This window comes from Balaenoptera acutorostrata, chromosome 2 (assembly GCF_949987535.1).
Source record: "Balaenoptera acutorostrata chromosome 2, mBalAcu1.1, whole genome shotgun sequence".
NCBI classification, from domain to species: domain Eukaryota; kingdom Metazoa; phylum Chordata; class Mammalia; order Artiodactyla; family Balaenopteridae; genus Balaenoptera; species Balaenoptera acutorostrata.
Window position 1 is genome coordinate 78798869 of NC_080065.1, and position 24733 is coordinate 78823601.

General features: G+C 39.2%; 1 long non-coding RNA gene across 3 annotated transcripts in view; it reads right to left on the reverse strand.

Annotated features, from left to right (window-relative positions):
• Window positions 1-2219: 2219 nt before the first annotated feature.
• Window positions 2220-24733, reverse strand: part of LOC114235913 (uncharacterized) — a 154401-nt gene continuing 131887 nt past the window's right edge. For all 3 annotated transcript variants that reach the window (XR_003621984.2, XR_009007165.1, XR_009007164.1), the window contains exon 6: window positions 2220-2895. This is a non-coding gene — a long non-coding RNA (uncharacterized LOC114235913). The remainder of the gene's footprint in view (window positions 2896-24733) is intronic.

Sequence of the window (24733 nt, forward strand, 5' to 3'; positions counted from 1 at the left end):
GTGTCAGGCTATGTTAAAAAAGAAAGTTTACCAAAAAAAAAAAAAAAAAAAAAAAAGGATATGAGGTAAAGGCTAAAGGTTTGGCTCAAATTGGTTTGTTTCCAACTTTGCTTTCTCCCAATTGCTCTGCCCTCCCCCATTCTCAAAACAACTGTGATTTGCTGGGTTTTATCCGTTAAGACAGTTTGCTGTTCAGGAATACTAAATGCAATGAATCTAGACTATGTCCAGATTTGAACTGTCCCCCACCCGCAAGCAGTGGGAATTTCCCCTGGGATGCAGCAGAGGGTAGGGGTTAATAGTTCAGGCTTTGGAATCTAAGAGATCTGGACTTAGATTCCCCATGACTTAAGATACACGTCTGTGCAATGGATAATACCCACTTCAAATGGTTGTTGTGTGGTTTAAATGAGATAATTAAGAGGCTCTGTGAAAAGCACTAAGCTCAGCACCTGGCACATCATGAGTACCCACTGAAGAGAACGATTGCTCTTCTACTGATGGACAACCCAGAGGAGGAGAAGCTGAGCAGCCCCGCCCCTGTGCAGGGGAAGCAGAGTGGATGTTGGTATGAATGACAGGGCTGAACTGGTGAATCCAAGACACCAATTAAGAGGACCAGTGGACTAGACAATATACGAAGTATCCAGCTGATCTGGACTCATTCTAAGTACACTGAGGTAAACTACAAACTAATAGAGGTGCTACTCTGTTAGCAACACCCCTCTGTCCTTTACAGAGCCTTACGAGCCACAGATGAAAAAAGCTACTTTACGTGCCTTGATCACCAAATATTTACTGAACACTTATCTACTATGCACCAGGCACTGTCCTAGGTACAAGGAATACAGACGTTGTCCCTCTAAAAAATCTCCCAGAACAGTAAATAGATATCTACAATTTAGTACACTACAGGTTCATAACTCAGACTTCCTGGAAGCTACTTCATGCAAACTGAAAGTAACATAACCAATATCCAGTATCACCATCAGGAGTTTGGGGGTGGGGCAATGCATCTTATTAAGGATGAATCATATAATTAAAGTCATTGGTCAAATTAGAGTTATTCCTTAATGAGGAGCAAAATAAAAGTTTTTAGAAATTAAATAAAAAGGAATGATTTGAGAATTCTAAATAAATTCTTTAGGGAGCCATATAATGCTCCATTCAAAGAACACTTTATATCCATTTTATAGGGAGCAACGTTGTTTATTAAATGAGAGAAACAGCACTGACACAGTTCATTTCTCAAACAGCACATAGTGCTATTGGCAGTATGTATTGGCAGCTTAATTAAGAAGTCTGTTGATGATGTTAAAAAAAAAAAAGCTGGCACATTTTCAATTCAAATGTGGACACTACTCAAGACAAAGACATGTCTATTGTTGGCTCATACATACTAAAATGTGTCACAGACACCATGTCTTCTGTCATATTAGCATCTTAACACTGGAAAACTCATGACTTATTCCCAGATCAGAAGTAATTTTTTGGAAAAATTGTATAGTCATCCAACTTATGGAATACAGACAACACAATGAATACTGAAATAGCCAAATTTTCATACAGAGCCTTTGCTCAGGTCTGTCTTGCTCCTTCCCTGCACTTTCTTGGGTCCATGAACAACACCCCCAAGCTTGAGGCAAACCTTTCCCTTCTCCATGCTAATAACTCACTTGGAGTGCCGGGCCCCGAGGGCATTGAAGGCAGAGGCCTGTAGAGACAACAGATTTAATTTACCTCCCTACTTTCCAAGGAAGGTACAAACACAATATATTTCTCCAATATACAATCTACACCTAAGGGGGAAAAAGGATTTATGCAAATTTGCTCCAACTATAATGTATTAATATCTCTAAAGTCTCCTGAATGTACATGGAATCAATAAAATGGGTCCTAACTATCAGAAGTCCAAAAAAAATGGAATTAAGATGCTCCTGACTTGCCCACATTAGGAATTTTGTTTTGTTCTGTTTTGTATTAAAGAGATTTAAAATACTTACAGAATATACTTTTCCATTTGTTTCCTGTTTTAGGGACATGCTGAAGAGCAGAAGACCAAAAAAAACAAAAACAAAAAAACAAAATGTATGCCCTGAAACTGACTGTAAATCCACTGAAGGCACGGACCACATCTTATTTGTCTCCTCATTTTCCCTCCCCTGTTTTGTATAGTGATTCACACATAGTAAGTACTCAATTAAGTTGAAAAGGCAATGCATGTTTCAATTCACTTTAATTTGGAGGGGTTGCATTGATTTAAGAAAGAGCTGAGACTAAAAGGAGAGGTTCAACCTTTCCTGATTTCTGGCTGGTGAGGCACACTGTCTTGAAAAATTCCTTTGCTGAAGCTTGCATAACACTGGCATCATTAACTGTTGGTCATTCAGTGCGGCATTCTATCTATCTATCTATCTATCTATCTATCTATCTATCTATCTATCTATTTATCTATTTATTTATTTATTTATGGCTACATTGGGTCTTCGTTGCTGCACATGGGCTTTCTCTAGTTGTGGCGAGCAGGGCTACTCTTCATTGAGGTGCGCGGGCTTCTCATTGCGGTGGCTTCTCTTGTTGCGGAGCATGGGCTCTAGGCATGCAGGCTCAGTAGTCGTGGCGCATGGGCTTAGTTGCTCCGTGGCATGTGGGATCTCCCGGACCAGGGATTAAACCGTGTTCCCTGCATTGGCAGGTGGATTCTTAACCACTGGGCCACCAGGGAAGTCCTTCACCGTGGCATTCTTAATGTCTTGATTTGTTTCCATTTTTGCTGACGGTAACAAGATGATTCTCCAACAGTTGCCTTTCCAAAAAGAAAATGTGAAAAGTGATCTGAAGCCGGTATTCAGAGAAGCGGGTATTCAGTCTATCTCCATCCTACAGACAGTACACCTGTGAACAAAATGGAAACAAATTATTAGCCTAAGCCTTTTGAAGAACAACTTTTCAGAAGTACAATGGTTGGTCTTTTGTTGATCGCTAAAATTATTTAGTTCAACATTTCAAAAACACAACCAGGATCTTTAATGGTGATAATGCTGTGTAAAGTTTTCTTTCTTTACCTTAAATAATGACTTTGAAATCCACGCCACCCCCAGGCACAGATCCAAGCCTAATAAAATCAGAAATACCACATATCTGTGCATTCTGAAAACAAAGGTTCCTTCCCTACCCAGGTAAAGATTCTGTGTGTTTTCCCTTGCCTTGATAAACAGGAATAAAACCCCTCATGAGATTCTGAGCCCTACCCCTTCATGAACAGTAAAGTTCCTGCCTACGTCCCATCAGGTAGCACCAAAGTGTCTGGCTGGGAAACAACAGCTGCAGATAGAGAAGCCCATTGTGAAGCAATTTGGGCAGGCAGGAGCACACTTTCTTCAGCAAAGGCTCTGAACTAACCAGGTGGGTAAAAGAAGAATGCATGAACACTTCAAAATCAGCTCCATGGCAAATGCCACATGAGAGGAGCCTGGAAGGATCCAGGTAGGTCCCACCTTAGGCTTTTCAGTCATACTCATGCACGTGTATATTAGTAACACAATCTTAGACCAGGAAAGAAAGACATCTTTGCAAGACACATTTTTACTCATTTACGTGCTCATTGGCTACTGTCTCTCTGCGATGTCCCACTGCAGTGGGATATAAAGCAAACCAATACTCAAGTAAGATTAGCCTTAACACAATTTATTAACTAATTTATTTTATTTATTTGGGTTTCTAAAAAATTGGTCAAAAGTAATTGCATATATGTTCAAAACACCTTTCAGCTCATGAGCAAAAATGTCATACTACATGAGCATTTAAAATCCACCTAGAGTCATTTTAGGTTCTTCTTTCTCTATCCATTACATCAAACTTGTCACTGAAGGCTTTTACTTCTTAATTTGAAATGTCTTTTGCAGACCCCTTTTCTTCTGAATTGCTACTAAAAGTTCCCTGCTTTGTCAGGCCCTATCCTCCTCAGCCTGGACTATGACAGCCTCCCAGCTAGGCCAAGGTCTCGTCTACGGCAGTCTCAACCCCTTCCAAGTGATGCTACTTCTGCTGGGCCTCCACTTCAGCCATTCATTCCAAGATCCCTCTGAGCCAGGACCCCTGAAATCTCCACTTAAGAGGTTTAGTGTAGCTGTGACCTTCCGCCCATCATCAAGCAGGCAAAAGAGAAGCAAACTCAGCCCCTTTTTGGCCACAATGCACTGAATTGCAGAGTTTACTCTAAACTGCTTCATCATCATTTTTCCCTTTGTTTCCCTACCAACCCCAGACATGCTGGCCCAATCTTCAAAACTGCTTCTGCCACCTAAAGGGGTGGGATAGGGAGGGTGGGAGGGAGATAGAAGAGGGAGGAGATATGGGGATGTATGTATATGTATAGCTGATTCACTTTGTTATACAGCAGAAACTAACACACCATTGTAAAGCAAATATACTCCAATAAAGATGTTAAAAAAAAAAACAAAAACAAAAAACCTGCTTCTGCACTGACTAGCTTTCCCATTTCCGACAAGGCTTTGTGCCTTGCCCAGAACCCAAATATTCTTGACGAGGACCCTGATACAACTTTTCCCCAGATTCTATTTCAGGACTCCAGCCACTGGCTGGGATCTGGCTGTGAATAAATTGCCCACTGCCATGATACCACCATTCCTGACTCCGAATCTCACCTGCTGTGTACATTCTAGTTGCCCAAATCTCCTGCTGAATTGCATTTCCTCAGATCCAACAGCTTCCCTGAACCAATCCCAAGGTCATCACATCCTCTTGGTCTCTGAGGACTGGACTGCTAGCTAACCCTAGTGCAGCCAGGCTCCCAGACCCTGATACACCTAGTCTTCACTTCCTGCTGTTTCCTGGCAACCTATGTTGCTGAGGTCCTGCATAGGAGCCCCCTTTTCTCAGCCTAGACAAATTAAACACTATAATGTTTTTATAACACCTATCTTTTTATTCATTCATTCAATTAGTCAGTCATTTATTAATTTATACTCACTTCATTCCATAAAAAAATAACAAGGTTAATACTAAGTTTAAAAAAAAAAAAAACCTTACATGATTACCTGTAGCCTAACCACAGCCTGATTTCTGAAGTTTTCCACTTCATTTCCTAGTCTCCAACATGAAGTCTCTGCTTCAGGCATACAAGTCTACTGACCTCTAAGCTCATTCTGAATCTTTGTTCACCCCCTCTTTTCTTCCTTCTGAATTAGCTCCTTTCATCCTTTGGCATCTCACTCATGACATGATCTAAGAAGCCTTCCCCAAGAAACAAATTCACTTTACCTTTCCCTTATCTGGATTCCTCTGGAATAATCAATATCACACAGTTTAAGTGTTTGGTTTTCACTAAATGTTTCATATACATTAGCTCCCCAGACAGACTGTTAGTCTTTGAGAACTGGGATAAAGGCCATGTCTTGTAGTTGTTATGGTGCCTCCAAAGTACTTGATGTTGACCTCTAACAGGAAGGCAAAGCTCCACTTCCACCCTTACTCCACTCCCCAGCCCCACAGCCATGGAGGAAAAGAGACCAGGTAACTGAATCAAGTTACTGGATTCAACCTTAAAAGGAGGTGGAGCTTTAGGTGTATTGAGAGGAAAATTTGAAGTTTTAACCTGTAGGCTTCTGTGTTTTCTTTGGAGTTGTCTCTTGCGGTTCTCACTCTCTTTGGACTGCTTCTATTTCCATGTGGCCAATGATGCAAAAGAGGTCCGGAACCACCTCCCACTTCAGACATGCTCCTCAGCTACCACCTACCCCCAACCCAGATAAAGCCTAGGGCAGAATAATTAGACCAGCTCTAACTTAAACCTTTCCTTTCTTTTTTTCCTTCTGCCTCATCTAGCCACTAGTGAAATATGATCTAAAGAGCAGGACCCAGGAGTAAGGGACCAAGGAGGCTTATCTGTGTGCAAGACACAGTATTTCCAAGCAGCTCCATAATGGTAGCTGAGCTCACCAGGAACTGCGTTAGGTTTGAGGGAGAGGTGAGGGCAGGGGGTAGGGCAGCACCCAGGTAATAAATAAGAATATATGGGGGCTTCCCTGGTGGCGCAGTGGTTGAGAGTCTGCCTGCCAGTGCAGGGAACGCGGGTTCGAGCCCTGGTCTGGGAAGATCCCACGTGCCGTGGAGCGACTGGGCCCGTGAGCCACAATTGCTGAGCCTGAGTGTCTGGAGCCTGTGCTCCGCAACAAGAGAGGCCGCGGTAGAGAGAGGCCCGCGCACCGCGATGAAGAGTGTCCCCCGCTTGCCGCAACTAGAGAAAGCCCTCGCACAGAAACAAAGACCCAACACAGCCATAAATAAATTAATTAATTAAAAAAAATAATAATAATAATCTTTAAAAAAAAAAGAATATATGTGTATGTACTTGAGGTCTAACCTATGTTTATCTCCTCCCACTACTGTAGCCCCAGGGGATACCTGGATAAAATTCTGTGGGTCCATCTCAACATAAGTACTAAGCTAAGTATATGCTGAATAAATACTTGTTAATTTATTTTTCTATAGTAAATGTCTAAACTTTATCAGAATAGACCAAGAATTTTAGGAAATTTTGAAGTTCTGGGTCAGAGTTTTTTATGATTTATGTATTAAATACCTGCCTGACTCAAAAGCTTAAAGTAATTTTTTTTTCTATAAATCCATTTCTCTATGAACACAGGTCTTACAACACAGATCTCTGAGTCTGAGATCTTTTTGAGAGTGAGGATGCAAGCAAGACAGATTCTGGGGGTTTTACAAGGCTTTCTGCCAAAGATTAAAGCAAGTGGGCTTCTTCTAGTGTGAAATTTTGAATTAGCACTTAGAGATGACCAAAGTCCACTGTAGAATCATGTAATATTCATATCATGTATTTTGAATATTTAAACATATCATATACACACACTATATATGTGCATATATACATAACCTTGATATATACTACTTGGAAAGAAATGGAAAATGGATGCAGGTGTATTCCAAAGTCATGAGATCACTTGTCACTTGTCCAAGTCTGAAACAATGCTCTTAACTGGCATATGAAACAGAGACTGCCAATTGTCCCCTAATACCCATTCTCCCCTTTTTCCTTTATTAATAAAACTCCTGAATGTTGAAAGGTACATGACCATAAAGGTTATATTTTCAAGCCTTCTTGGCAGCTAGGTATGGCTAGTAGGGTGTGAGCAGAAGTTAGGGGTGCAACATCTAAGGAATGCCTTTAAAGAGGATGCTTATAAATCTTCAGACATATGAATGAAGCTAACAAGCAGGGATAGCAGAATAGTAAGATAGAAGTTTATTTCTTCCTTACTCAACAGTCTACACATAAGCAGTCCAAAGCTGATATGGCTGATACGGCACCTCCACTGTGTCAGGGAGCTCCTTCTGGCTTGTTTAAGCTACTATATTTCAGTATAGGTTAGGCTGCTATAACAAATACAGCACTATAATTCTATCTCTGCCACTTACTAGCTATCCACCCTTGGACAAATTATGGACTTGTTTCTAACATGAGGGTGTGCCTTTTTTTTTTTTCTTCCCATTATATCCCCCGCTTCTAGCACTGTTTGCATACAGTAAGCATTCAATAAAAATTAGTTATTACTGCTGTTCCTGTTGTTATGCCAAATCTAGACAAATAATGCCATACCTTAACAACTAACCATTAGATACTTCCAGTAAAGATCTGAAATAATACAACTAATCAACATGGCGTACATTACAGTGATCACATTTTCTGACCCAAACTTAGAAAACATGGTCTGACAAAAGGTTTTTTTCTGACTTGTGAATTTAGTATTATGAAAATTTGTATATGCTAAACCATTGGTTGCCAACTTAATAAACTGACTTTACTTTTCTACAATTACCTGCCTAAATTGGTCAGCCCTGGAAAGTCAAGCCATATAGCCCCAAGAGTATTATTGGTTCTGTCCCCTCTAGTTTTTATTACAAAGTTCCACTGCACATGCATATGATGCACATAAAAAAACCTGATTACTCATTTATGGTTGTGAATTTGTATTGTAATAGTTCAGAATCTCCAAAAAATAATTCTTATATTTTTCCCAAGGAAGAAGAACACTTTCTACTTCTACAAAAATAGCATGGATGAGAGTTTTCAGTAAAATACATTTCTCCTACTGACGAGCATTTAACACACACACACACACACACACACACACACACACACACACGCACCCCTGGCTGCTTGGATTTCACCACAAGTGGTACCATTTGCCAGTCATCGAAGTAATTCAGTCTGATCTGTTGAGGTGATGGATTCTGACAACCTACGTAAGCCTGTCATTAAGGGGAGGATAGATTATAGTCTCCATTCAGGACATTATGGTGCTTACATTTCTCATCCATACAGCCTATGAAACATAAAGGGGAAGCAAGAAGATGGAAATAAAGTTGAACAAGGACTTACTGCTTCTCTCGCCAATGAATGATATGAGCAGATCACCAGTCCACACTTTCTACTACGTATATATAAAGTTCTATTTCTTTCTGGCTAATATAAAGACCTTTTACAAAGAACATAAAGATTATGCACAAAAGTGACTATTCAGTAATTTAAATCTACCTTGAGACCTTGTGCTTCCACTTTTAAAATATTATTTTTTCCTCTTTCACCCTATGTATTTAGCCATTTTGCTTCTCTATAATTTTTTTACTTACATACTTAAAATTCTCATCTAGAATGGAGATTATATCTCGAATGAAATTCATTAATTAGGTGAACTGAAAAAGACAAGTCTGAATTAATGAAAAGTCTACCCTATGGACTATTGTCAAAAAGATCATGATAATAGCAACAGCTGATGTTTGAGAGTTTACAACATGAAAATCACTGGGCTGAATACTTTACAAGCATTATCTCATTGAATCCTTACAAAAGTCCTGAAGCAGGTATTACCACCCCATTTTTACAAATTAGAAAACAAAACCTGAGAGATAGTAAGTAACTTGCCTAAGGCCACATAGCTAATGAGTGATAGAGCTACTTTCAAACCTTAGTTTGTCTGACTCCAAAGTTCATGTTCTTTACCACCACACCAAACTGCTGGGGTTTTCCTTTAATCAATTATAATAATAAAGCAATATCTCAGATTAGGTTTACAAAACTCTGAAGTGCCGAGGAACCCTGCCTTACTTAAAAAAATAAGAAGTATTTGAAATTAGCTCACCAATTATTTTAGATTGGTAATAATTATCTGCCGTTTATGAAGTGCATACCAGGCACTTTGTATTAAATCTAACCCTCACAGCAACCCCACAAATTAGATAAATGTCTCCATTTTATAGATGAGGGAAGAGATACTCAGAGAAGCTAAGCAGAATTTGTCTAAGGTCACAAAACTAGTATGTGGCACAGTCTCTGCACTCTGCCACCTCCACACCACCTTGTTACCTCTCCAGCAAGGCCTCTCTCTAGAGTGCTAGAAAAGGCTGCTTTAAAAAGTAAGAGTGCCATTCCCCTGTGATTATATGTATACTATTTATTAGCTCAGCAAAGCTTTAGTTCACAGACAAAGCAAAAGTAAACTTTAACCCAGGCCCTGCCCTCATTATCATAAATTCCAAATTTAGTGAGGTCCACGTTAATGGGTTTTACTGTATATAGAAAAGAGTTTAATAGTCACTTAGCCCTGCTCTATCTCCATTAACAAATCTAAAAAGCCACACAAAGGTGAAGGAAGGAAGAACAATGACCTCAAAACTAAAACATAAAAAGTGCCTGTAATTAGCACTCTAGAAAAAAGTCATAATACATAGCATATGCCAACACCACAATACAGTACATACGCCAATATGTAACAACAAGTGCAACCCTACAAGTGTAAGTGCTCTATTCATCAATTAAAGAAAATTAATCCTAATCAGATGTTCATATTAAGGAATACAGCCATAGCAAATCAGCAATAATAATTAAAAGTCCATTTCAAATCTCTTTGGTGAGCAGTGAAATGATCTGACATAGCCAGGCTGCCTGATCCTTTTTGCAGTGTTGTATAAATGTGCAATTAGGTGAAAATTCCTAGCTGTTTAACATGGTCGTCTTTACTACTCACGCTGCAGTTGTTTCTAATGAAGACATGCTTCCATGTGCACCCCAAGTGGGAAAAATGTGTAAGTTGTAACAGTCAAGAACATGTCCGCTCTGGAGAGACAAGTCCATAATACACAGGGTTTTGCCACAGAGGTCATCACGGTGTTGCAAAGATTTTAAACAAATCGTACCTGCTTTGGAGTGGGCTACCTGAAACAGTCAGGATCCCACAGCTCTGTCACGTTACATCATGTTTTTTGTTTTTCTTTTCTTTAGGTCAGCTTGTAAATGAGTTGCCACGTGCCTCTCTGCAAGGGAAATAGCCTTGGGACACAAGTGAAATAATCCAGGTGAATGGCAGCCCAACTACGTGTTCAGGTATGATGCACTGTGGGGTAGGTGGTGGAATCAGATTTAAGATCATATGTAGTCTGGCTAGACTCTCAATAGGTCACCTGCTTCCTAGTGATACAGCCAAGGCTTAAAGTAGGGGCCCCTTAGCTGAGGGCCATCTTAAGGGATAGGTTTGCAGTCTCGGACACCCAGAGTGACCTAACCTCCCATTGCTACTCTACATGAAGTACAAGGTGCTAACTTCCCTACTATATGAATGTTAATTGATCCAACTATCTGAAACTGCCATAACTCTGATAATCCTGCATCTTGTGTTGCTTGACTGGCGTGCAAACCAGGCTCACCAAAGTATGTATTACTTTAGGATTCTGTCTTTCACTTTAACTTCCAACTCACTCAGCCACAGCATCATAACTATTACTGTTTCTTTTACAGTTGATTTCAAGTCATTGTAAGGCATTCCTGAAAAAGAACATGGAGTCTCATTCTCTGAACTTTTCAAAGTCAGAGTGAGAAGAAAACATCCTTCCCTGTGAGCATGGGATAAACTCTGAGTTCTCTCAGAATCCTTCCCAACCTATGAGTCTGATTGTTATTAATCAATTAAATCTTAAGAGATAGCCAGCAAGTCCACTTCTAGGAATCTTTCCTACAGAAATACTAGTACAAGTTTATAAAAATAAAAACACTACCATGTTCACTACAACATTGTTTGTAATTGCAAAAATGTGAAATGATCTAAATGGCCAGCAGTTGAAGAATGGTTTATTAAGGCCCATCCAAACCAAAGAACACCATGCAGCCATTAAAAGTAATTAGATATGTCTTGAGAAAAGGAGTATTTCCTGCCGTATCAGTAAACAAAGGATGGCACACTCATCAGCGATTGCGGTCCTCCAATGTGAGCCCCCGTGAGCCCTGAGGAAACTCAGGAAGAAAAGAATACCTGCCGTCTAGCAGCCATCAGACTGTAGCCACTCCCTACAGTGGGCCCTGAGGAAACTCAGGATGTGAAAACACAGGATACTGGCCCCAGAGAGCTGAGGTGCATATCAAAGGAATGATTTCAGTGAGCCCAGACTCTTGCATCTTCCCATACATAGAAAAGCACTAAATTCCTTAACTTGGGATATCTGCTTTTCTTTAATTTACAATAATCTTTTGATGTTCCTGACTACTTGCCCTTTGTTACAAAACTTCTGTATAACCTGGCTCCCCCAACTCGCCTCCTCAGAGCAGTTCTCTCAGGGTTACTGGAAATGCTGTCTCTGGGGCTTGAAGTCCTAAAAATTCCCACTGAATAAAACATAACTCTCAACTTTTAGGTTGTGAACAATTTTTTAAGTCCACAGTCTCTTTTGACATGAAAAGGAGTTCAGTGAAAAAAGGAAGATGCAGAACAAAACATACAGTGTGTTACCATTTGGGGGGAAAATACAACTGTGTATGTATATAAATAAATATATATATGGAGAATATGGAGATACATGAAACAAAAAGATCTGTTTTAGAGAGCTATAAGTATAAATATATAGCTATGTATATTTGTTATGTGACATTCAGGTAAAAGTATTTCTATTATATACTTATATATACACACATTTGCACATGCATAGAAAAATCAGGAAGAATAAGTCAGCTTGGGCTGCTATAAGAAATACCATGAACTGGGTGACTGAAACAACATTTATTTCTCATAGTTTTGGAGGCTGGGAAGTCCAAGATCAAAGTCCTAGTAGATTTGGTTCTTGGTGAGGACCTGCTTCTTGGCTTATAGACACCACCTTTTTGCTATATCCTTACAAAGTGGGGAAAGAGAGAGAGACAGAGGAACCAAGCCTCTGGAAAGTGAGATCGGGAGAGGAGGACTTTAACTTTTTACTTGTACACATTGTTGTATTTATTTAGATTTCTAAGCAATTCCCCAACATTGAGACACCCTTCCTCTCCTGCATTCCAAACAAGTTTAGAAGTAATACAAAAATAAAACAGATGAGAGGCTAGAATATAACCTTTATTACTTACTGATTGAGACCAGGGTGAAGGAAGTAGCTTAGTGTGAAAGCCAAAACAAGCCTAGCTGTCTAAACTACAGAATCAGGCCATCTCCACAAGCCAAGCCAGTGCTGGGCTGGGGTGGGCTCCCAGCCTCAGGGAGAATGTGGCTCTCAGTAGGCAGGCCCTTCTACAGCTAGAAGGAGGGTGGCAGTAAGCTGAGCTGGCTCACTTATTTACTCCAAATTTACCCATTAGGTAAGTTGCTCTCCTTCTAGAGCAGAGTGAGAAAAGTGGTCTGTTAAGAAGGAGTATAATCTTTGTCTGAGAAAGTAGTAGTGGTGGTGGCTCAATCTACCTTGCAATAGGTTAAAGAGTAAATGGTGAGAAGCCAGAGCAAGAAAGTAGACAAGTCAGGAAGAAATGAAAGAAAGGAAACAGAGTAGGGAACTTAGGAATGGTTTTTTTTTTTTTTTTAAGGATGAAGCAATCAAAATGTCAAATGTGGAAAGTAGAAGACTCAAAATAATTTACATCAAGAATCTAAGCACAGTGGTGGAATCATGGACACAAGTGAAGTTGGATGCCTCTTACTGAGACATAAGTAAAAGGGAAGAAAGAGGAAAAGCCACAGTGATTTGAGGCAGAGTTGAAGGAAAAAATTGAGTTCATGTCACAGGATCAGCTTTATAAAAAGGTAGATAGATTCTAGGGCTACAGCCAGACAACAAAATTAAACTTGCAAACTGCCACAGGACTGGCTGTACTAAAGTCATGACAAAACTCAGAAGAACCAAGACCTACCTGTAAATGTTTTATCATACGGTGAAACCTTTGAGAAATTATGTGATCTATTATTTATAAGACACTGCTTAGATTACACTGATGTATATATACTCTATATCATTCAACATCATGCATCATAATATTACTGATTCACGTGCTCCTTTGTCCCTGGGAACACTAAGGAATAAGGTTTTGATGAATAACAATGGTTTAAGCTTGACCAGCCCTGTGCAATTTTTCATTGCAATTCTGGCTACCATTACACCATATTCCCCAAATCACAGCACAGTATAAAGTAAAATGAAACAGACCAAAGAAACTGGTGCAAAGATTCATAGTCTAAAAGTCTGGCTCCATACTTTTAACTGATAGAGACTAAAATTTCTCCACTGGAAAAAGTTTCTGTTTTCACTGATCTATTTTCATGCCATGGTTTCAATGGCCACAAAAGTCCTTCTGGTAAACAGATTCCTCTGGTAAACAGTTTTCTGTGAGTTTAAAAAAAGATGGAAAAGCTTTCTATCTTTCAACAGTCCCCAAAGTTATACCCTTCATCAGGTTTTTAAGTTACATTCCTAGTCTCCATGCCTCAGTGTGGTTTAATTTTACAACCAGCTGCCCTCTCTTAACTAGCAGTTTTTGACATCATTCGGGTCTTGTAAAATGTGTGCTCCAGCCCTTACTTGGGCTCCTCGGCTGCTACTAAAGTTATACGGCACTCGGTTAAGTGTGGAGGCTGGCACCAGAGAGGATCCATAATGGTGATTATCATGCAAATCGGCCTGCTGCAAGGCCAGCTCCTCCGGAGGACTTCCAGAGCTCGGCTTCCCCCCGGCTTCCCCCAGTCGCTTCACTGTCTCCAGGATAAAGCGAGCCATCTTAGCTGCTAACACTGGACGTGACTGAGATCGGTTCTCCTGACAGAGATTAATGGGCAGCAATGAATCTTTCACTTGGGGTAGAAATATGATTTTATTTAAGAAAATAACCATACATAATTGGGCTGCTGTCATTTTAAATTTTAATGGTGAGAGTAATATGGAGGCTTCTGGAACTTTAAATTACAACTTTCAGAAGCTTCACACTGAATCTTTCAATTATTCTCTGTAAGTACCTTCTCAAAGCATGTGCCACCATGACATTGATATCACAATTCAAATCTAAATTCAAAACTGACTGCGAGGCTATATGAGCTATGTGCTGGCGTGCTGGCTGCCTCATTTTATCTTTGAACATCTGACGAGGCGAATCAGGAGGCACTCTCCCAGAGCCCAGCCAGCTGTTTCCCAAATATTCAAATACCCTGGCCTGCAGAAGAACCTTTCAGATTTCCCCACATCAAAATTCGTGAAGACCCCCTATTCTTCCCATTAGTCTCTGGCTCACCTACATCCTTTCACACAGGCCCGCCTGACTCACTCAGCTAAGTGGCCGCTCTTGCAAGCTCGTTCGCTCACTCACCTCTCGGGTTCCCCCACTCCAGCAACTGGATCCAGTGTGCTGCAGAACGGCAGCTAGTTCAGACAAAACCATAGGGGAGAGTTTTTCAAGTCTGCATTTCCTTGAAGTGGATCTGAAAGAGGGGCTGAGCTGATATTTGTAGTAGTAGGAAGACAGAGAGCAAAGAGAGTATGTGAATTTTATTTAAAATACATTCATTAGACTGGAGCGAAAATGGAATTGGGAAGACAGTAGCAAGGGAAATGTGAAAAGGCTTCTTCCTCTTACTTTTACTTTGGTGTCTTAACTCCCTTGTTATATACCTATTTTCTTTAATCATTTTAATATTTTTTATCTCCATATTAAAACAAGTGGAAATGAATAATTATTTATAGGTTTAGCTTTAGACTGCTTCAATTATTTTAAAGAGTCCCCTACCTCAGTAAAAACAGTGCCAAATTTACAACTGTAAATAACTAAATCCAGCTGCACTAATGAATCCACGGTAAAAGACAACTGTTATTTCACATTTTAAAGGTCCTGAAGCAATTGTCCTCAGCTGGATGACTTAGAATAGAGGCTATGGACAGCATGTGGGAATCTTAGAAGGAGAAGGGGACTAAGGTGCCACAGACAACAGCCTCTATCCAAACGGCTGGTCAAATTTCCTGGACACCAAAACCCGGGTTTCCAGCTGGGTGAGGGGTTCTCGAGTCCTTCCATAAAACTTGAATCTTTACTTGTTCGTTTCCTGTGATGCGTTTACACTTGGACAGAAGGGGCACAGCAGGGATGCTTTCAGGGCACATCTAGAGGGAAGCCAATCTCACAGGAGTCATGGATGCCAGATGTCAAACCAGTGTGTACTGCTGAGCGTGCTCTGAGTATCCCGCATCGGCACCAAATCATGGTCTGAGGAAACTGCTGTCCTGATCTGGTAGAAATTTATGTCATTGTAAGAATAATCACAGTCATAAAAGAAGCTGCTATTATGAATGTAAAAATTACCTGAGCGCCAGACAGGCCAATGGCGTTCCTGTTCTGCCAGTCAAGTATATTCACTCCATCAACCCAAACCAGCATAAGACAAACAATTTACTCCTGGGAGCCATAGGTGGGAAAGGTTAGGAGACATAAGCGTGGAGTGGCCGTAACAAGGATGCTGACTGACAGTATTTCTTGAAAACAGCCTCAAACATTGTTTTGCACTGAGATCAGGACTATGGTGCCCTAGTGGGCATATATCTAAGTCACTGATCATGGACAGAGAAACAAAATTTTTAAAACCCACATCGATTTTGGAGCCCAAAGCAGTACAAGTACATATCCTGTCTGACTTGAATACTTAAGGCTTGTGAAGTGTTTCAAACACAAAACAGTTCTACACAAATCATTTACCCAAACATTTACTGCGCTCCTGTTATATGCCAAGTACTATATACTGTGAAAAACCAGTTTTGCGTAAAGAATAATCTTCAAACTACTGGATTTCTCTGCAGAATTTAGTACCGTGGCTTGTCCCTTTATCTTAAAGTTCCTTCACATATGTAAAAGTTCTCTCCCTCTTAGAGGAGTCTACTTCTTAGCCCGCTCTGTCCCTTTTCACTAATTCCTTTTCCACAGCCCTGTCCTCATCTCACGCTAAATCAAGGAGGAGTGAAGGGTAGTGTATCAAAATCGTATGGGGGACATTTTTAAAAACTATACAGGTACTTTCCACCCCCGTTTGAGAATCATTACCTATGTGAATCACTATTTCTAGCTGGAGTAAATCATATCCCATAAAAGTTTGGGGATGAAAAAAACAAACAAGAATAAGCTGAAGATCTCTGTACTAAACACTTCCTCTTGATGATATTATCACCTATATGTCGATGATTTCAAAAATAACATTTTAAGGGAATTCCCTGGAGGTCCAGTGGTTAGGACTCGGCACTTTCACTGCAGTGGCCCGGGTTCAATCCCTGGTGGGGAAACTAAGATCCCACAAGCCACATGGCTCAAAAAAAACATTTTACATGTGCAAATGCCTGGTGGGCCTCGGTTTTCAAATGACCTATTAACTCAAACTGAGTAAGTGCAACATCAGATCTATTACCTTTATTTTTTTTCTTCTCTTCCCTTTCTTACTAGTACCCACTCAGTGGATACTTCACACTCCCCATTCCCACCCCACATACAACAAATCTGTTTCCAGATACTTCCTCTTCTTCCTCAAGAATACATCTTAGTTTGTCAACCACGTGCCATACCCCATCTGGACCTCTGCAGTAGCCTCTCCACTCCAAATTATTCTCCTCATGATCCTGATTCCTATTGATTATAGCAGGAAATCCTAGAATGCAGCACTCAAAATATACAAGATGATTTCTGATACCAAATAGACCAACTTTTTATATATTTTTAATAGGTTTTAAAAAGTAGAATTAACACATCGAACTGGGAGTTTAAGTTAATATTAAGTTTGCATTTAAAGTAAATTGTTGTATAAAAATTGGACAATTTAAATAAAAATCTAACTAGGAGTATGCAGGCATTTTTTTAAATTTATTTATTTTATTTATTTACTTTTGGCTGCTTTGGTTCTTTGTTGCTGTACGCAGCTTTCTCTAGTTGCGGTGAGCGGGGCTACTCTTCATTGCGGTGCGCGGGTTTCTCATTGCAGTGGCTTCTCTTGTTGCGGAGCAAGGGCTGTAGGCACGCAGGCTTCAGTAGTTGTGGCACGTGGGCTCAGTAGTTGTGGCTCGTGGGCTCTAGAGCGCAGGCTCAGTAGTTGTGGTGCACAGGCTTAGTTGCTCCGCAGCATGTGGGATCTTCCCAGACCAGAGCTCGAACCCGTGTCCCCTGCATTGGCAGGCAGATTCTTAACCACTGCGCCACCAGGGAAGCCCCAGACATTTTTTAAAAGATAAAAGTGGTACATGAGTCAGTGAAGTATTGGGAAGCTTAGTCCTACAAAATAGGTCCAAACTTCTTAACGTGATATTGCAAACGTTACACATCATCTTCAGCTACTTCTTCTACATTCCCTGCACTTTACTCAGACCTTTTGTGGATTAGCTTAGCTGATACAGAACACCCCAAACCTAATGGGTAAAACATTTTATTTAGTTCATAATTGTGCAAATCAGGTGGGTCATCCTGTACAGGCTGACAACAGATTTCCCCGGGACTCTCCCTGTGTCCATGGTCAATGGTGGATTAGCTGGTAACTAAATAATCCAAGATGATCTCACTCACAGGTCTAGTGCTTAGCAGACTATCAGCCAGAGCCTCTGCTCTCCTGCAGGTGGCTACTTATCCTCCAGGAGGATAACCTGGGCTCATTCACAATATGATCTCAGGGTTCCAAGTACAGAAGCCCCAGTGCATAAGCACTTCTCAAGTCTCTGCTGGTTTCATATTTACTAATGTCCATTGGCCAAAGTCAGTCACATGATCAACCCAAATTCAGTGATGGGGAAACAGACTCCACTTCTTAATGGAAGGATTTTCAGTATCACACTTCCAGGAGTTGGATGCAGGAAAGGGAAGAACTTGTGACCATTTTTACAATCTACCACTCTTACCACATCCCAAACATGCCAGACATATTCACACATGTGCTCATGCTATTGCCATCACCTGAAATGAATTATCAACCTCCTTCTGTCCTTCTGGCAAATTCTTACTTCTTGCCCTTCAAGGTTCTGCTCAAATATAACATTCCCTGACATCTTCCCTCAAATTAATTATACCTTTGTATGCTTCCATGATCCCTTGTATATGCATCTATTATAGCATTCAGTGAATTGTATTATAGTTACTTATAATGTCTCCCTAACTAGACTGTCTTTGTACCATCAGCATAGTACCTGGAAAAGAATAGGCATTCAATAAATATTCACTAAATTGAATTTAATTGAAAAAATTCAAAACAAAGATTAAAGTCTTCCTCAAACGAGACTACATTTAAAGACTTAAGATGCAACTATACAAAACTGACCTTATGAGTTAGGAGGACTAATTAGATCCACCTCATCTAATTTGAAGGGCACTAGGGCAATGCTTCCAGTCAAAAGCATTTTTCCTGTGGAACTGGCACAAAGCCTGAACTTCCAACATAGATTATCCTAGGTCCTAAAATGTTTTGCTGTAGTGCAAAGAGCATAGGCTTTGGAGTCTGAAACACTAGGATTCAAAACCTAGCTATTTGTGTGATCCTAACAACTTACTTAATATGTTTCTCTGCACCAGTCTTTTACATCCATACAGAGTTATCTGTGTTGCAGTAACATATGTAAAGCACCTAGCACAGTGCTTGCCATACACCTCACACACATCAAACCCCAGAGTCTCCTCTTAGAAAAGCAAATGACCTGGGATGGAGTAACCTCAAGCCTTTATCATTAACATTTGAGGAGAGTGGGGGAAAAAAGGTAAGAAGAAGAATAGTGTGGAAGTAAAGAAAGGGATAATAGCTTAAAAACTTCACAATTTAACTGAGAGCCAGGCCTGCGAGTAATTACACAGTTGCATCAGTATTCAGGGACCCCATGATGGAATAAAAGTCCCCCCCCCCCGCCGCCCCCAGAGTATACAGTGACTATATCTGGTGAGACAGGACTTAGGAATTTCTGCATAACTTTGCCGGGCATCAATATGGAATCAACATTTATACATATACTCAGGCAAGACTACTGGGGAGAGAGTTAAGGAAAAATAGAGTTTTTAAAAATGATGTTACGCTAATCTTTTTAATTCCCTCACGTTTTTCCTTCTACATTTAACAGGGGTAGTTGTGGTAAACAAGATTTTTTTCTCCCTACCTAAGGAAACAATTTTTAAATGAAGAAAATGAAAAGCACATTACAAACACACAATTCTAAGCTTCAAATTATATCACTTCTAAAGAAAATGTTACCATTGAAATCAATATAAAGTGAGTTTAGACACACTGAAGTCCTGTTTCAAAGTTAAGCCAAATTTACTACATTTTAATAGAATCTTTAAACCTCCAAAATCCAAGTAGGAACTTGTCTCCTATAAGAAGTCTCTACAGTCGTCCCTCCTGAGGCTGTTCTCACACCTCAATGGCAACTCTGGAACACTTCTGCACTTAATGTGCACTAGATCAATCTACATTTGTTGATAATCTAGACCTATAAATGAATCTCCACTATTTTCCTGCTTTCTTTCACCCCAGCTTCACTGTAAACTTCCTGGTACCCAGGATTCTCCTAATCCACCTCTCCCCACTCCCAGCACCCAGACTGTACTCAATAAATATTAATTTATGGCTGGCAAGAAAATGTATAAGTAGCATTTGCTGATGGTAAATTCACTGGTCCATTCAAGTTCAGATTAAGACTTCTAGAGACCCTAAGAACTGAAAAATTACGGTGCCCCACACACACAAATCAAAATCAAAATAATACTAAAGCAGAAAGCACAAAACTTAGACATATGTTCAAATTAAAATAACTTACAGTGGTAAAATTTCAGATAAGCTCATCAAAGGCTGAACTCCTCTCTCATTCTTTCCCCTGTGAGGTGAGTGTACGAGAGAGAGAGAGAGAGAGAGAGAGAGAGAGAGAGAGAGAGAGAGGAGAGGGAGGGAGAGGGAGGGAAAGGGAGGGAGAGGGAGGGAGAGAAAGTTGTTGTCTCTGATTTCCTGGTGCTTGGTCTGCCTTACAATACTCCAATTCTTGGTCCACTTCATAAAACTATGTCAGAATATTAATTATGAATATATATGGCTACAGAGTTAGAAAAAGGAATCAGATAATTGCCTAAATCCATATGTATATTAGCTGTTCCCTTGCAAGTGTCCAAATTCTACTACAGATATGTAGCAGGACAGCTTAAAATAAATAGAAACAACATAACATATTGTTTTGCCTGCTGTTACAACTGTATTGTAGTTGTGTACAGAAAAGGAGGTGTAATAAATGATTCTCAGCAAGGACTCAGAAGCACAAGTACCTTGCATTTTATTTCATTAGACTCCAATATTTGATAAAAGCAATCACAGTAGCTTACAGTGAGATTACAGTAGTTTATAGTGAGATTTATAGTGTCCAAATTATATTTGAATAAACCTTTCATAAATAATGTTTTCACAGTCATCACAAAGTCTAGAATGCAGAGACAAATTGCAAGCCAAAGTAAAACCACGATAGTTTTCTAAAACTATGCAATTAAAACTAAAATATTGTCACTTATACTGTGATTCTCATATTCATAGTAACAGATATTGGTTAATATTTCCATTAAATTTGAACACTTTATGCTTATACATAATTGTTTCAGCTAAACTTTTTCCACTTTTATATTTTAAAATCTGAATGTGTTCGGTATGAGTTGAATACTTTATTTCAACATAACAAGTAGACCTTTTCTAATGTTTGGATACCTAGGAAAACAGCATAGAGAAATCAGAAAATTCTTGTGAGTGATTATAAAGGTACTTTACTTCTGATTATATAGGTGCCTTAAAACAGGAAGTTTTCAAAACCCTATACTGACAGTAAAATGCAACAAGAATGCAAATTTAGGAATGAAATTAAATAATTTAGTAGCTTGTCATGTGATCAGATATGATTGGTCTTCCCTGTGTCCAATTTTTCTTAATTTTATTTTTTAAACAGCAGGTTATTAGTTATCTCTTTTATACATATTAGTGTATATATGTCAATCCCAATCTCCCAATTCATCCCACCACCACCCCTCGCCCGCTTCCCCCCTTGGTGTCCATAGGTTTATTCTCTACATCTGTGTCTCTATTTCTGCCTTGCAAACCGGTTCATCTGTACCATTTTTCTAGATTCCACATATATGCATTAACATACGATGTTCGTTTCTCTCTTTCTGACTTACTTCAAGCTGTATGACAGTCTCTAGGTCCATCCACATCTCTACAAATGACCCAATTTCATTCCTTTTTATGGCCTAGTAATATTCCATTGTACATCTGTACCACATCTTCTTTATCCATTCATCTGTCGATGGGCATTTAGGTTGTGTCCATGACCTGTCTATTGTAAATAGTGCTGCAGAGGACATTGGGGTGTATGTGTCTTTTTGAATTATGGTTTTCTCTGGGTATATGCCATGTAGTGGGATTGCTGGGTCATATGGTAATTCTATTTTTAGTTACTTAAGGAACCTCTATACTGTTCTCCATAGTGGCTGTATCAATTTACATTCCTACCAACAGTGCAAGAGGGTTTCCTTTTCTCCACACCCTCTCCAGCATTTGTTGTTTGTAGATTTTCTGATGATGCCCATTCTAACTGGTGTGAGGTGATACCTCATTGTAGTTTTGATTTGCATTTCTCTAATAATTAGTGATGTTGAGAAGCTTTTCATGTGCCTCTTGATCATCTGTATGTCCTCTTCGTTGAAATGTTTATTTAGGTCTTCTGCCCATTTTTTCATTGGGTTATTTGTTTTTTTAATATTGAGCTGCATGAGCTGTTTATATATTTTGGAGATTAAACCTCTGTCCATTGATTCATTTGCAAATATTTTCTCCCATTCTGAGGGTTGTCTTTTCGTCTTGTTTATAGTTTCCTTTGCTGTGCAAAAGCTTTTAAGTTTCATTAGGTCCCATTTGTTTATTTTTGTTTTCATTTCCATTACTCTAAGAGGTGGGTCAAAAAAGACCTTGCTGTGATTTATGTCAAAGAGTGTTCTGCATATGTTTTCCTCTAAGAGATTTATAGTGTCCGGTCTTACATTTAGGTCTTTAATCCATTTTGAGTTTATTTCTGTGTATGGTGTTAGGGAATGTTCTAATTTCATTCGTTTACATGTAGCTGTCCAGTTTTCCCAGCACCACTTATTGAAGAGACTGTCTTTTCTCCATTGTATATCCTTGCCTCCTTTGTCATAGATTGGTTGACCATGGGTGCATGGGTTTATCTCTGGGCTATCTAACTTCTTCCACTGATCTATATTTCTGTTTTTGTGCCAGTATCATATTGTCTTGATTACAGTAGCTTCTTAGTATAGTCTGAAGTTGGGAAGTCTGATTCCTCCAGCTCCACTTTTTTCCCTCAAGATTGCTTTGGCTATTCGGGGCCTTTTGTGTCTCCATACAAATTTTAAGCATTTTTCTTCTAGTTCTATAAAAAATGCCATTGGTAATTTGATAGGGATTGCACTGAATCTGTAGATTGCTTTGGGTAGTATAGTGATTTTCACAGTATTGATTCTTCCAATCCAAGAACATGGTATATCTCTCCATAAGTTTGTGTCATCTTTGATTTCTTTCATCAGTGTCTTACGGTTTTCTGAGTACAGGTCTTTGACCTCCTGAGGTAGGTTTATTCCTAGGTACTTTATTCTTTTTGTTGCAGTGGTGAATGGGATTGTTTCCTTAATTCCTTTCTGATCTTTCGCTGTTAGTGTATAGGAATTCAAGAGATTTCTGTGCATTAATTTTGTATCCTGCAACTTTACCAAATTCATTGATTAGCTCTAGTAGTTTTCTGGTGGCATCTTTAGGATTCTCTATGTATATGATCATGTCATCTGCAAACAGTGACAGTTTTACTTCTTCTTTTCCAATTTGGATTCCTTTTATTTCTTTTTCTTCTCTGATTGCCGTGGCTAGGACTTCCAAAACTATGTTGAATAATAGTGGCGAGAGTGGACATTCTTGTCTTGTTACTGATCTTAGAGGAAATGCTTTCAGTTTTTCACCATTGAGAATGATGTTTGTTGTGGGTTTGTCATATATGGCCTTTATTATGTTGAGGTAGGTTCCCTGTATGCCCACTTTCTGGAGACCTTTTATCATAAATGGGTGTTGAATTTTGTGAAAAGCTTTCTCTGCATCTACTGAGATGATCATATGGTTTTTATTCTTCAACTTGTTAATATGGTGTATCACATTGATTGATTTGTGTATACTGAAGAATCCTTGCATCCCTGGAATAAATCCCACTTTATCATGATGTATGATCCTTTTAATGTGTTGCTGGATCCTGTTTGTTAGTATTTTGTTGAGGATTTTTGCATCTATATTCATCAGTGATATTGGTCTGTAGATTTCATTTTTGGTGGTACCTTTGTCTGGTTTTGGTATCAGGGTGATGGTGGCCCCATAGAATGAGTTTGGGAGTGTTCCTTCCTCTGACGTTTTTTGAAAGAGTTTGAGAAGGATGGGTGTTAGCTCTTCTCTAAATATTTGATAGAATTCACCTGTGAAGCCATCTGGTCCTGGACTTTTGTTTGTTGGAAGATTTTTAATCACAGTTTCAATTTCGTTACTTGTGATTGGTCTGTTCGTATTTTCTATTTCTTCCTGGTTCAGTCTTGGAAGGTTATACCTTTCTAAGAATTTGTCCATTTCTTCCAGGTTGTCCATTTTACTGGCACAGAGTTGCTTGTAGTAGTCTCTTAGGATGCTTTGTATTTCTGCATTGTCCATTGTAACTTCTCCTTTTTTGTTTCTGATTTTATTGATTTGAGTCCTCTCTCTCTTTTTCTTGATGAGTCTCGCTAGGTTTATCAATTTTGTTTATCTTCTCAAAGAACCAGCTTTTAGTTTTATTGATCTTTGCTATTGTTTTCTTTGTTTCTATTTCATATATTTCTCTTCTGATCTTTATGATTTCTTTCCTTCTACTAACTTTGGGTTTTGGTTGTTCTTCTTTCTCTAGTTCCTTTAGGTGTAAGGTTAGATTGTTTGAGATTTTTCTTGTTTCTTGAGGTAGTATTGTATTGCTATAAACTTCTCTCTTTGAACTGCTTTTGCTGCATCCCATACGTTTTGGATCATCATGTTTTCATTGTCATTTGTCTCTCGGTATTTTTTATTTCCTCTTTGATTTCTTCAGTGATCGCTTGGTTATTTAGTAACATATTGTTTAGCCTCCATGTGTTTGTGTTTTTTACGGTCTTTTTTCCCTGTAATTCATTTCTAATCTGATAGTGTTGTGGTTGGAAAAGATGTTTGATATGATTTCAATTTTCTTACATTTACTGTGGCTTGATTTGTGACACAAGATGTGATCTATCCTGGAGAATGTTCTGTGTGTACTTGAGAAGAAAGTGTAATCTGCTGTTTTCAGATGGAATGTCCTATTAATATCAATTAAATCTATCTGGTCTATTGTGTCATTT